The 14,857-nt window shown below is 39.6% G+C and overlaps 1 protein-coding gene and 1 long non-coding RNA gene across 5 annotated transcripts in view; one reads left to right on the forward strand and one right to left on the reverse strand.

Annotated features, from left to right (window-relative positions):
- Window positions 1–14,857, forward strand: part of LOC126914696 (uncharacterized) — a 733,243-nt gene that overhangs the window by 320,675 nt on the left and 397,711 nt on the right. The gene's annotated exons all lie outside the window — the stretch shown is intronic.
- On the reverse strand, window positions 9,905–11,759 carry LOC126914836 (uncharacterized). The gene is made up of 3 exons (XR_007709848.1): window positions 11,661–11,759; window positions 10,337–10,494; window positions 9,905–10,254 (listed from the first exon to the last, which is right to left on the reverse strand). It is a non-coding gene; the product is annotated as an uncharacterized LOC126914836 (long non-coding RNA).

Raw genomic sequence — 14,857 nt, forward strand, 5'->3', positions numbered from 1 at the left:
CCAGACGGACAGACAGAGAGTTACATTAGAGAGACAGACAAGGTTATAGAATAGTTGTTTAAGATTGTAAAGACTGAAGATTTAAGATTTAAAGATTGAAGAAGAAAGATCGGTAGCTCAGGACGTTCAGGTAAACATTGCACCAAAGACTTATAATTTCCCGTTTAGATAATCATCGTTATTGATTGTTATAGACGCATATTAATTGTTGTTCATTTTTGTATTTTATCAAATCATTTCATAATAAAAAAAACTCGATTTTCAGACTTCAGAATCGAAATATTAAACTCCCAATAGACGATGAGACAGCAGCACTGATACCGATACGGATTCAAACTTCGTATTCCGAGACATTGTCTTAGAGGAAGCATAAATAACATCCACAAGAAAAACAAAGACGGAAATGGAGAAACTCAACGTGGACATGGAAAAACTTCTAGAGACCCTTTAAAGACGAGATAAGAGGGAAATAGTTGAAACAAACAACAATATAGAACGATTAGAAGGAACTCAGAAAGCCACAAACTGGATATCAGAGTATGAAGAGGAATGCAAAAAATACAAAATAAAAAGCGATGAGGAAAAGTCAAAGGTATGAGAAAGTACCTAGGAAAAACAGCAAAAAGGCGGTACCAAACAAATCTACTGAAAGCTGGAGGACACAACTGGGAAGATTGGAAAGAAACATTTATCAAAGCCTTTAAGAATAAAGGTTGGCCGGCAACGGTGCATGCTTACAACTGTAAATACCTTTCAGGTTCGTTCGTAGAATATGCAATAGAGAAAGAACGACTAATATTGGAAGTAAAAAGGGAAATGGATGAAGAGGTGAGGATACACCTGATTGTCATTGGATTACCTATCGAAGTCCAAGACAAAATCGAAAGGGAAAATATACAGACAACAAATGACCTAATAGGAATATATTTAAATATATTATGCAAACGTTGGACAACGTTATGTTTTGTTAAGCTAACAGGATACACTAAAAGTCCATTATCAAGAAAGGGGATGTGGCCCGTAAGCAAGTATGTTCTTCTCGATATGACCATCAGACAGTACCTGTGATGCGGTTATCCCGGAAGTACATTGCGGAGTCGGTAGAGAGCGTTTCCTGACCTCTCGCCAGGGAGACAATAGATGAGGATTTAAGGGTGTCGAATCGGGATCCATGCAACGCGGAGGCGACTCGTTCCTTCGCCCTTCCTCTTCCTCTTCGCCCGATGTGCTTTCCTTTATGACGATTTGAGGCTCGCCATAGTTTGCCACATTCACATTCGGGCTGCACAATTGTCTTCTCATCTTGATTTAGAAAACTCTCACTTGAACATAAATAAAACGTTTCTTCGTTGAAACCGTATCATAGTGGAGAACGATCGAACAGTACAAAAGAATGAATAAAATTAAGTCACATTTTTATTAATTTTCTTTTGTATCTAAAAACAAATCTGATAGATTCAAAGATACAAGATCTTTGAAAATATCGTATGGAATTTAATACTAATTTAGTGTGCAATTAAAAAATTACTATACTATTTTATTTCTCCTATATACATGTTGGAGATAAAAGGACATCGGAGCCTTTCTTTTGGAATTTTTGGGAAGACCCCCAATACTTTAGTCTAGACTTTTTATTATAGCTGCACTTAAATAATAAAACTCAGAAGTAGTTGTTTATGATTTAATCCGACTATGTTTACCCGAGATTTATGACAGTAGGCTTGGGCTCGAAGTGACACAACTGGTCGCTAAACGTAGCCACGGTCATGGCATGGACGTTTTTACCTAACAAAGCTATGGAGTAATTGTATAGATCTCCTTAAAAATATAGTTGACCCGAGGGGTACAGAGACGAGTATATAAGTGCAGTTCCATTTGGACTGAGGGAGTTCTACTTATACTGTAGACAAGTAAGTTGAGTTCTACTTATATCGTAGACAAGTAAGTTGAGTTACACTTGAATTGTGGACAAGTAAGCTCAGTACGACTTAGACTTTGGAAGAAGACGTATTTGTTATCCCTTTGACCATGGATTCGTTATTGAACCTAAGATCATTGTCATTGGCATCTCGAGTATCTAATTGCCACAGTTACTTGCCAACTCTGTACCATATCGGTACTGTAATCATGTCGGTACCAGTAAATACTATCCATATCGTATAACAACAATGGTTAATCCAAATGAAGATTCGTTACACGCCCCTAATCCCAATGAGAACTCGAGATATGTGTATTTTTCTTTTCTTTTTGCTTAAAAGATTTCCTGTTTATTGTCACATTAGAATGTCAGATTCTTTTGGCACACGAAGGCTTCGTAAATATCAGAAGGAATATAGCGTGGAAAAATGTTGTTTTATTTTTAAAGTTCTACGCTTCGCTACTTTTTCCCTAGTACGTTCGCTTTAGCAATAACACTGACTTTTTCGCCCGTTAAAAACGGATTACGCAGACGCGCTCACGCAGCACGTGCCCAGAACGAATGTTGCGAGTCGATATTTTCTTTTGCGAATCGCTCTAGTTATTTCGTTGGAAATGTTACCGTGCGGATATCAAACAGCCATTGGAAGTTATTAGACGTTAAAATTTGGCGACAGCTTCGCGTATTCCACCAGTTTCTCGATATTCCCCTTCGAACCTACAAATTGCTTCCGTATCTCGCCAACAGCTAGTCCTCGTATCTTACGCAGACGTCGATTAGAAGTAGAATTTTCGATAAAATTTAAATTTCCCTTTTCAGTTCGTACTTCGATTTATGGGCTCGTACATACGTTTCTCTCTTATATATTACGTGCATTTGCATATATATCTGTTTCTCTATCTCATGCGTCGTAGTTTTTGGATGAAACCAACAGCTTGTACACACGTGCAAGATTTTATTTTTCGTGATAAATCGAACAAGAATATATTCTTTCGTGCTTAGGGCGAGGTTTAAGGCGAGGAAGGCCCGAACCGTATCGAAGTTCTAAAGGTACGTGACCAAGGACATGTCGCCGGAGGAGTTCCTGAGCAGATTCGACGACACACTGAAGAAGGAGGACCTCAACGCGGCTATCGGAGATGATGGGGCCGAGCCCTTGCAAAAGAGCATCGAAGGTACGTGCGAAGGGATGCTAAGGAAGTCGAACTGTGCGGCGAGCCGCAAGTACGCGAACTACTGGTGGAACCCGATGATCGCGGAACTGAGAACGCAGGCGCACAAAGCGCTCAGGAAGGTGACGAGAGAAAGGAAGAAGAATGCCGGCAACACCGAGCCCCTCCTCAACGCCTACAAGGAGATCCGAAGGCAGTTAAAAAAGGAGATCGCCCACAGCAAAAAAACAGCTTGGGCAGAATACTGCAAGATACTGAAGAGCGACCCTTGGGGCAAACCCTATCGCACGGTCATGAAGAAATGTAAAAGCAAGGGACCAACCAACGACATGCCGATCGACATGGTGAAGGCAGTCCTACAGAGGCTATTCACCTTGGGACACGGACCCCCCCCCCCCCCATTATGAGGGCCGCGAAGAGGCAGAGACCGAAGAAGAAGGAGATATTAGCCTCAGCGTCGCCATCGGCGAAGGCGATGTCGTCGATGCCGCCGGAAGAATGAACACCAAGAAGGCTGCAGGAGTCGATGGCGTGCCGGGCGAGATCGCGAAGCTGATAGCGAGTCGCAGGAGCGAGCTCGTGACAAGGCCGTTCAACGGCATCACCGAATCAGGAAGGATCCCAGACTGCTGGAAGACGGCCAGAGTAATACTGCTAAGGAAACCGGGAAAGGATCCCAGTCTCCCTAACGCGTACCGGCCGATAAGCATACTCCCAACCATGAGCAAGATCTGGGGAAAATGCTTTAAGAAGATCATCGAGAGATGCATCGGAATGGACCCGTTCCATCGGAGGCAATATGGCTTCAGAAAGAAGAGGAGTACGGTAGATGCCATCACGCAGGTGATAAAAGTTTGCCAACATCTGCAAACAGAAGAAGGTAATTTGCGTGATGATCACCCTGGATATTAGCAATGCCTTCAATTCGCTCAGCTGGAAGAGCATATACGAGGAATTTGACAAGAGGAAGCTGCCATGGAAGGTCAAAAGGCTAATCGGCAGTTACCTATCCGGAAAGAGGATCATCGTGAGCAACCAGCACGGCACGGTGGAGCACGAGGTGGCGGCGGGAGTTCCGCAGGGATCCATCCTCGGACCATTCCTGTGGATCTTGGTATACGACCGGTTGCTCGAGAGACTCGACAACATGCCAATGGTCAGAGCAACCTCCTTCGCGGATGAGCTGGCCATCACATGTTCCGTCGGGAGGAACGAAGAGGCCACCGCCAAGGTCAACACGATGCTAAGGATCGCCAACGATTGGTGCACGAGTGTCGGGCTCACCCTGGCGAGAGAAAAGACGGAGGTCATGCTCATCACAAGCTTGCGAGTGCCGAGAGTGGTGAAACTCAGGTTGGGCTCCTCGGACATCGAAACGGTCGATCGCATCAGGTATCTCGGAGTCGTCATCGACTCCAGTCGGAGGTTCGGTGCGCATATCGAGATGGTGTGTAATAGAGCCGACAAGTTAATAGGAGCCTTTAGGGGAATTCTACCCAACATCAACGGGCCGACCAGCTTGGCTCGTAGGCTCTACTACAATGTGTGGGAGTCCATCGTAACTTACGGAGCACCGGTGTGGGCTAGAGCAGCGAATACCGATAAGAACAGGAAAAAGTTGAAACGAGCACAACGAACGGCCCTGTGCATAACAACGACGGCATACCGTACCGTCTCCCACGCGGCACAAAATATCACAAAGAAGCCAATACCGAGTGCGCTGCTATTTACCAAAAAGAAGATGGACATCGATCACCACATCATGCAGCTACTAACCGGGCATGGGAGCTTCGGTGTCTATAGGAAAAGGATTGGCAGGGACAGCGACAGCAACTGTCTCGACTGTGGAGACCCGAACGACGGTGCAGAGCACGCCCTCTTCGCGTGCCCGAAGTGGACGGACAGAAGGATCGAGCTGGAGAACGCTCTGGGCGGGAAGATAGACGTGGGCAATCTGATCGCCACGTTGACCGCCAAGAACGAGAGCTGGAATAAATTCAGGCAATTCTGCAAGACCGTCATGTGCCACAGGAGGGTGACAGCGAGGGCCTGGGAAGAGGCAAGGAGGAGAACGAGCGAAACAACAACTACGCGGAGCAATGAGAGCAAGAACATGAAACAACGAAAAACCGCAGAAGGAGACCAGCCCAGTATTCTGAACTGGCTGAGAGGACGACATGAGCAGTAACTGCCCGAAGAAGTAGATACAACGGGGCACGAAAGGACAACCCTGATGACTGCCAACAGGTTTTACCGGGGTTGTCTGCCCTCTAAGCGGAGGAAGAAGGAGGAGGGGTTTTTAGTGGGTATGGCAACGACATCCGACCGACTCCCACATAACCCAGTGATGCGGGTCACTGGGCATGCGTAATAGCATTTTCACCTCCCCACGCAAAAAAAAGTCATACGAGTAGCATTGAATCGGTGGAAATATCGAATTTCGAAAGTTTGATTCGAGTCCAAGATACGAGATTCCAAAGAGAAAGTTCGCCCTCAGGTCGACGATATTGATTTAATATTCCATGCGATTTATTTTCGTTCGCTGAATCAGTGAACTTCTACATTTCACGCGGTTCATCGGGTCGAATGATTTTTCTGCATACAAAGGGCCGGAAAATTTGAAACATACTGTAGCCTAAACCGGTCGCCGGATTAAACTCGACGAAGCTTCGAATCGAGAAAAACGTGCAATCGTAATCTGGCTTTTACGAAAATGGACACAACGACGTTACCGGACAAATAACGAAATTCTTGTCCATTATTGAAATTCTATTGAAATTCTATTAAATCGCCAACTACGTTCTTATTGAAATTTTCATTTATTTCTTTTTAAACGCACGATCGAATTTATCGCACGCGTACTCTTCTGATTATATTCTATCGTTGATATTATTACGACGAACATTGTACATAAAAATTTAGAAAGTTACTATGCACAATATTTGATTTTTCCTCAATTTTACTTTAACGAATTTCGAGTTTTAGTTTACGTTACTTAGAAAGTTCGAATTTTCTCCGTTTATGGCAATACGAAACTATTAGGTCGTCCGAAAAGTTTCTTTCGTTCTATAAGGAAATAATGGATGCACATTTTCCGTTTTATATTATTTTATCGAATTACCTATGATCCGTTTTGTTTTATCAAACTAAAGATCACAATGTTCGACAGATTAGGTTTTATGTTTGTATAAAGATGCGTCGTTGAAAAAGACGTCTCTTTGAAAGAAAGACACTTTCCGGACAACCCAACATACAGGGTGGTTGGTAACTGGTGGTACAAGCGGGAAGGGGGTGATTCTACGCGAAAAAAGAAGTCGAAAATATAGAATAAAAATTTTTCGTTCGAGGTTTTATTTTCGAGCAATTGAAAGAAAAGATTATTGTAGCCTTTCATACTTTAAAACAAACGAATGCGTTAGAAAGTGTTCATAGAAATTTAATTAGAAGAGCAGAAGTATGTGTTGGACAGAATGGGCAACACTTTCGGCAATTTTTGTAATAATAAACTTTATGATTACTTCATGTTATTTCATTATGTATTCCTAATTTTCCGTTGCGGCAAAAACAAACTTAAACTGCGATAATATCCATCGAGACAACGATGTACAGTGAGGTCCGTTATAACGAGACGTGATAAAGTGCACGCGTACCGAGCGAAAATTCAAAGTCGATTTTCTCGAAAACGAAGCCTCAAACGAAAAATTTTTATTCTATATTTTCGACTTCTTTTTCGCGTAGAATCACCCCCTTTCCGTTTGTACCACCAGTTACCAACCAACCTGTATAATATTACTGGAAACATTGTACTCGGACACAAGGTTTAATACGATGCTTTAAATAATAGAAGCTTCAGATGGAACGATAATATTGGGTTGGCAACTAAGTGATTGCGGATTTTGTCAGTGCCACCTAATGATAAAATCCGCAACCACTTAGTTGCCAACCCAATATAAAATATTAGGAGGAAAAAGTCCGAAATAGTAAAAGTTCGTGGTCGACTAAGTGCAGACCAGCATTTTCATGGCGATAAATTAAGTTGAAGCACAATATCATTAATTCTCGATGCTGCAGCGCTCGCCAAGTTTTATACCCCAATTTCGTCCTCGTTTCGACAAATGAAAATACTCCTGATGCTTGAAGAAAATTTCGAACTTTTAACGTTCGAAGAAAGAAACTTGCATATAAAGTAACGGTTCTCTCATATTTTCCTCAAACTCGAGAAAGTTTGTTAACGAAAGGAAGATACGACCGAGTGGAAACTGTGGACAGAATGAAAAATATCTAAACACCCAGAATAACAATCAATTACGAAATTACGAAGAAAAAGTCACACAAATATAAGTCGTGTAATAAATAAATTTCGTAAAACATCGATAAACATTGCTTTGTTTGCTGTTAGTTTGTTATCAACTAAACTGTACATGTAAATGATACTATATCGCGTTAATTTGAATCCAAATTTTCAAAGTTTGAAGAGAAATCGTAAGAAATTTCTACGTGCAACATATTTTTCAGTTTTTACTTTTCCATCTTTTTATTTCTTTTTGCAATGCTTTGTTACGTTACGCGAGATTATAAAAGTTGAGAATCGCGCGGAATAAAACGAAAAATAGTACATTTTACTTTCTCGTATAATCTCGATGAGAAAAACAAAATTGTAGCGTATATCGAAAAACAAATTTTCGTTCTGCGTAAAATCTCGAGAAATTCTTCCTTTCTTCGTCCGTGTCAGATGATAGACGAATGACGCATCAGATGACTCGTACGATTCCTTAGCATAGAAGAGTGAATTGAAATATTCACGAAGCGCGATGTACTGTTAACCAGTTAACCGTGGAATTTAGTTTTAGAAATCAACGTGAATAAAATGCAAATAAAAATAAACGACGACGAGTATACACGTCGAACACAAAGAAAATGTGTTACGTGTTCCTGTTATAAGTTTTACGACGACGTTAAACCAAAATGACGATGGCTTACATTTTTCTTCGAAAAAATGAATTATTTCCCACATAAAATGTTAAAATTGTAACAAAATAACAAAATTCGTAAACAAGAAAAATGTGAAAAGATAGAAGAAATTCAGTGGATCCTCCCAGTGTGGTATTTTTCGAAACAGAATATCGCACAAAGTGGCACTTGGCAAATCTAACACCAGCAACGTGAAGTGGATTCGATCAATGATATAACTGGTATAAAATTGGGGAAATGTTTTTTGATAGGAAGCGTAGGTTTTACGGTTGAACTCGTAGATGGTGGAGCAACTTTCGAAGCTCGTGTTCGTGGAATTGCATATTCGATAATTTATTCAACACACATTCGACCAAAAAACTGAATCGCATTATATTTTCTGTATTATATTTCGATCGTTATCGGGGAATACCGGACACACGCAGTAAAACATCCACTCAATTTGCAAGCATACAAAATTGCGCAAACAATTCGGGCATAGCCGATATATCGGTGAAAATAATCAACTGAGTTTATAAAAAGGAATACGTTGTACAGGGAATAACCGATATAACAAAGGAACAAATCAAATTTTTCAGTCTTACTGACAAAGCGAACGTATCACTAAATAACATTCTTAGCGCTTCTCACTAAAATTTGGAATTTTTATGGTAAATGGTAATGTTTTATATTATATGACAGATGAAACACACCGAGATTAACATTTTTTTCGACCTGTTTAATTCATGAAACGCGGTTAACTGTTTAAAAACGCTATCGACGATAGCTTTTCGAAAGATGTATAAATAAAACGAGGAGATAGAGCGAAATGAAATAACAACGAGTCGTTCGATTTCTCGTTATGTCGTGTTGTTAAGAAGCAACAGAAATGAAATTTCAATTTTCCATTAGAATCGACGGAAGGATCAAACGACGATACGGTAAGAGAAATCGCATGATTCCACTCAAGTGGCACCGTTTTGTCAACGCAGGCTAACGCGTGACCTTCGTTTCGATCAACATGGTTCAACATGGATCATACCGCCTGTGCTGTCAGATGTTCAGCCAAATGGTGTTTGCATTTGTCGTAGATAAAACGCTTGGAAAACTCGTCGCGCGCTAGTGCGCTTCTCCGTTTTCGCATGAAATCTCCGACTTTTTTCTACTTTCCTAGTTTCATATTTTTTCTTTTTATCCGTTCTATACGATTCGCCTCTGAAAGGTTATTCTTGCTGTACCGCTACTATTAGGTTGTCCGAAAAGTTTCTCTCGTTTTATGAGGAAATAATAGACGCACGTTCTTTCTTTTATATTATTTTGTCGAATTACGTACGATCCGTTTTGTTCTGTTGAGATAAACACCGCGATATTTCACAGACTTACTTTCACGTTTGTACGAAGGTGCACTGTTGTAAAAAATTCTTTTTGCGAAAGAAAGACACTTTTCGGGCAACTTAATACGTTGTGTTCGTTTTATAAAGAAATAATAGACGCGCGATGTCCTTTCTTTTATATTAGTTTATCGAATTATGCACGAACATAATAATAGAGATATAAGGAAATGGATCGCACCTAATTCGATAAAATGATATAAAACAGAAATTGTTGCTCATCTATTATCATTTTATGAAACGAAAGAAACTTCTCGGACAACCTAGTACATCGAACGACTACCGTTGAATAAATTCTCTAAAAACGAAAATGTTTTTAATCGAATTAAACGATCGAGATGGCTGTAATACTTTTGTAGGATTTTACGAATACTTACCGAGCGTTGAAAGTTCGATGTGCTCAAATACTTATAAGCGATTTTTCTTTCTCGAGACGATTCCCTTTCGTTCGCGAACAACCTAAAAATGGAAAAAATATCGTTAACGGGTGTGTTCGTGGTAATCGTAACAACGTCGTTAACCGATTTATCGATGAATCGTTACGTGTGCTTTACGTTCTTTGCGAGATTCCACGACAAATATCGTTACGCGCGAGTTAATCGAGTAAACGACGTTTAAAACGGTTTAAAGTTATTCCCGATATCGCAACTATAAATAGGGAAATGATACAAAGAACAGTGTTTTAAACCTTTGAGTGCTGTGGGCGCATATAGGTGTCTGGCGAAAGCTATCGGTGTGGACTAAGGACATATATATGCGTTTTCTGTAAGTGCTCGGCATGGACTAAGGACGCATGTATGGGTTTTTCAATTTTTCCGAACACCTATGCAGAAGTAATACTATTACGTTTGCGTGAAATAAATATAAATGCATTCCTTACGGCAGTAAACAAATGCCAATAGTACCTCGTTATTGTTGAAGTGGTCACCACTTGTAAGAAAACTCTACATCTGGTTTTTTTAGTTTTCCCAAGCACTGAATTTTTCACACACAACTAAATTATTAACTCGTGTTATATTTATAAGGTTCAATAATGCGATAATTCAGGGATCGATTCTGAAGTCTGAAAATCGAGTTTTTTTTATTATGAAATGATTTGATAAAATATAAAAATGAACAACAATTAATATGCGTCTATAACAATCAATAACGATGATTATCTAAACGGGAAATTATAAGTCTTTGGTGCAATGTTTACCTGAACGTCCTGAGCTACCGATCTTTCTTCTTCAGTCTTTAAATCTTAAATCTTCAGTCTTCACAATCTCAAACAACTATTCTATAACCTTGTCTGTCTCTCTAATGTAACTCTCTGTCCACCCGTCTGGGGAACACGTGCTTCTTCAACTGCTCGTCCATGCAATAAAGGAAGATCGGAAGATCTTGTATCTTTGAATCTATCAGATTTGTTTTTACATACAAAAGAAAATTAATAAAAATGTGACTTATTTTTATTCATTCTTTTGTACTGTTCGATCGTTCTCCACTATGATACGGTTTCAACGAAGAAACGTTTTATTTATGTTCAAGTGAGAGTTTTCTAAATCAAGATGAGAAGACAATGGTACAGCCCGAATGTGAATGTGGCAAACTATGGCGAGCCTCAAATCGTCATAGAGGAAAGCACATCGGGCGAAGAGGAAGAGGAAGGGCGAAGGAACGAGTCGCCTCCGCGTTGCATGGATCCCGATTCGACACCCTTAAATCCTCATCTATTGTCTCCCTGGCGAGAGGTCAGGAAACGCTCTCTACCGACTCCGCAATGTACTTCCGGGATAACCGCATCACAGGTACTGTCTGATGGTCATATGTAGAAGAACATACTTGCTTATGGGCCACATCCCCTTTCTTGATAATGTATTTTTAGTGTATCCTGTTAGCTTAACAAAACATAACGTTGTCCAACGTTTGCATAATATATTTAAATATATTCCTATTAGGTCATTTGTTGTCTGTATATTTTATACTGTCTATCTTCTCCCCTTTCGCGTTCTCGGTCATGACGACACGTAGGTTAACTCTCAGCGGCATGACGTGGCGAAAATCGATTTATAAGGTTCAATAATGGGATAATTCAGGGATCGATTCTGAAGTCTGAAAATCGAGTTTTTTTTATTATGAAATGATTTGATAAAATGAAAAAATGAACAACAATTAATATGCGTCTATAACAATCAATAACGATGATTATCTAAACGGGAAATTATAAGTCTTTGGTGCAATGTTTACCTGAACGTCCTGAGCTACCGATCTTTCTTCTTCAGTCTTTAAATCTTAAATCTTCAGTCTTTACAATCTTAAACAACTATTCTATAGCCTGGTCTGTCTCTCTAATGTAACTCTCTGTCCGTCCGTCTGGGGAACATGTACTTCTTCAACTGCTCGTCCGTATCGATCTCTCCGTTAAGCACAGCCTGTCGTGCTACCCGTAAAACAAAAAGAATCCCTATCCTACACGAACTCTAGGGATTTTACATATTTACTAAATTTAGTTTTCTAGTTTATTACCCAAATTCTAGTTAACTGTAAATTTCAATGTTTATAATAAATAATTAAAAATAACTAAAATATAACGCTCTTGAATCATTTAATCTCTTTCATTTTAATCATTTAAACTACTATAACTTATTACGATTTGCGCTTTGAATAGTTAATCAACAGAGTTCAGTCTAACGAAAAAGTATTCCATCCACAGCGATCGTCAGCGCTAGACACGCGCCGTCTTTACGGACGACATAGGCCGTGAGTATTCAGCACTCAAAGGGTTTATCGTCTGTGATAAAGCTTTTAGTTTCGAAAGCTCTGTTAAACTCGTTATGGTAAAATTAATAGACACTATAATCTTAACGAATTATCTTTTGTATTCGTAAGAGGCTCGACGATTTCTTTATTATGGGAAAATAATTTCAGCGATATTTTTCGCTTTTAACGCGTTTGCAGCGCGTACGCGTATATCCTTGCCTGTTGCGCGTTATACGTTTTAACGTATGTGCATAATTTTCTATCTACCAAATACGCGCAGCTTTTAACGAAGCAGAGCGAAACGTTTGTAAAATTGAAATGTTAGAACGATGTTTCCGATAAAATTCTTTGTTCCCGGCAGGTTGAACTGCGAGACCGATGCGTTTAAAAGTGCAATTTTCGAGGAATTAAACGCACGAAATTCTGAATATTGGTTCCTTCGTTATGCCTTTGTCATATTCGTTTCTATCTTTATCATTATTCGACAGGTTATTCGCAACTCGTGCAACGAAATAGAAGGATATCCATACGTTGATCCAAATTTCTTCTTTCAATCATATAATTGGCTTTCCTTTGCATAAAATGATATTATCGAAACGTTATCATAGATATAATCTGGTTCTGGAAAAAATCGAAGAACGTCGTGTGAAAATCGATTTTAATTTAAATTGTCTTAAATATCCTTTAACGAATACGTCGTATTCTTTCGTTCTATTACGTTTAAATTAACAGTTATCGTCCTTTATGTCGGCCATTTCCTTCGTTTACGTTCTTTTTCACTTTCTACCGTAATAGATCAGCCACGGATAGTCCATTTCGACGAATAGTTTCTCTCGATCGACGTGGAAACCGTCGAAAAGAAAGATTTAGGATATTGTAGCCGTTCGCCGATAAGGAGCGCCATTTACGCCGAAGGAGATCCGTTCTCTCAGAACGTTCATAGAGCTCTGGGTCTTTTCGTTCTATAAGATTAATATAAATCTAGAAATTGTACAGCCCAACTTTAAGTCTATCGCAGCTTCGTTCGAACGACGTTACTTCGTCCTGTACAAATTTCGATTCCTCCGATGAAACGTGTATTCACAGTAAAGTACTTTTTTCTGTAATCTTATTATGGCTTGCGAAAGTGTTCGAATAATCTTGATCGTTCCGAGGTGACGCGTATCACACGAACAATAGAAAACTCGGAAAATACCGAAAGGTCGGATGATACCGGCGTTCGTACGGTAAAATCGTAAAATTGATTTCGATAACTTAACATCGTACTTGCGTTTCAGTTTAGTTGACTATTTGATCGATTAAAAGTTCAATTAATCTATTTACTTTGTTCGCGCGGTGCCGGCGTTAAAATTTCGAAAAAAAAAACGCGCAGTTAGGAGAAAGCTGGAAACACATCGTATAATACGAGACTCGGATAGCCGAAACTTCACCGAGCTGGCGGAAATTTTGCGTAGGATCGCGTATTATGCCAAACAGTTTGAAATCCCGTTAACGCTGTAACGAGACACGACTATCGTGATTATGTTCGTTACATCAGTTGCGACTCTTCAATTTTTGTACTTTCGAGTCTGTCCCTATTTTAACGATAATAAAACATATTTGTAACGTTGGGAGAAGAGGTTTAATCAAGAAAATTGAAACGAAAATGTGCGATCTTTTTTCATTTTCTTCAAAACGAAGGTATTCTCTAACGTTGTAAGAACGTAATTGGGTCGACCCACACATAACTCGAGCTGAAATGATCGAAAGGGCGTAGCAGGCTTTTTTTTTATTTATTACAAGCGTACAGTTTTGTCAGGTTCAGCCAAATATTAGGTTGCCCCAAAAGTGTCTTTCCTCTACGAATATGTCTTTTACGACAATGCATCTTTATACAAACACGACAGCTAATCTGTCAAATGTCGTGGTCTTTACCTTAATAGAACAAAATGGAACGTACGTAGTTCGATAAAATAAAGGAAACAAGAAACGTCGTGCGTCTATTATTTTCTTATAAAACGAAAGACTCTTTTGTTGTACAACCTGATATTTGAACTGTCGATAATTTTCGAGAAAGGTCCTGTAACTTCCATATACATTTTCCGATCCATTTCAAATTTTTCCAATACAATACTCGCGTCTCGTTACAGCACCAGCGAAATTTCCAAATATCTCGCATGACACGCATCGCACATTCGTGAAAACATTCCGTGATAAACGTTGGAACGCTTTCTCATGCCATTGGGTATATCGCACCGAATAATTTCGAAATTTCACTGGCGCTGTAACGAGACAAAACTATGGTGATTATTATTATTATACGTGCAAAATGTGGAACAGATTTGAAAATGTATCACACAAGTATCGGAAAAAAGATCATCGAATTATTGGAAAAACCAATTTTGTTCGCTACGTCGATAAGCCACGGTAAATAGCGAGATCGTTTTTGAGACTAATAGTGCGTTTAAAACTATTGTTCATACCGTGTGCTAATTTTTCACTAATACTAAATAAACTTCGTTCGCAAGTAAATGTCCAGAATAACGTAATTTCCATCTGCATCGTCGGTTTCGTTTCAAATTTCACTGTTATAATTCTCGCAGCGGTTCCTGTCTCGTTACAGCGTTAACAAACTTTCGGAAAGTGTCGCGTAATGCGCATTTGGAAAAAATTTTCCGTTGCGAACGTTGCAATAGCAGCGCGAG

Source organism: Bombus affinis, chromosome 3 (assembly GCF_024516045.1).
Source record: "Bombus affinis isolate iyBomAffi1 chromosome 3, iyBomAffi1.2, whole genome shotgun sequence".
NCBI classification, from domain to species: domain Eukaryota; kingdom Metazoa; phylum Arthropoda; class Insecta; order Hymenoptera; family Apidae; genus Bombus; species Bombus affinis.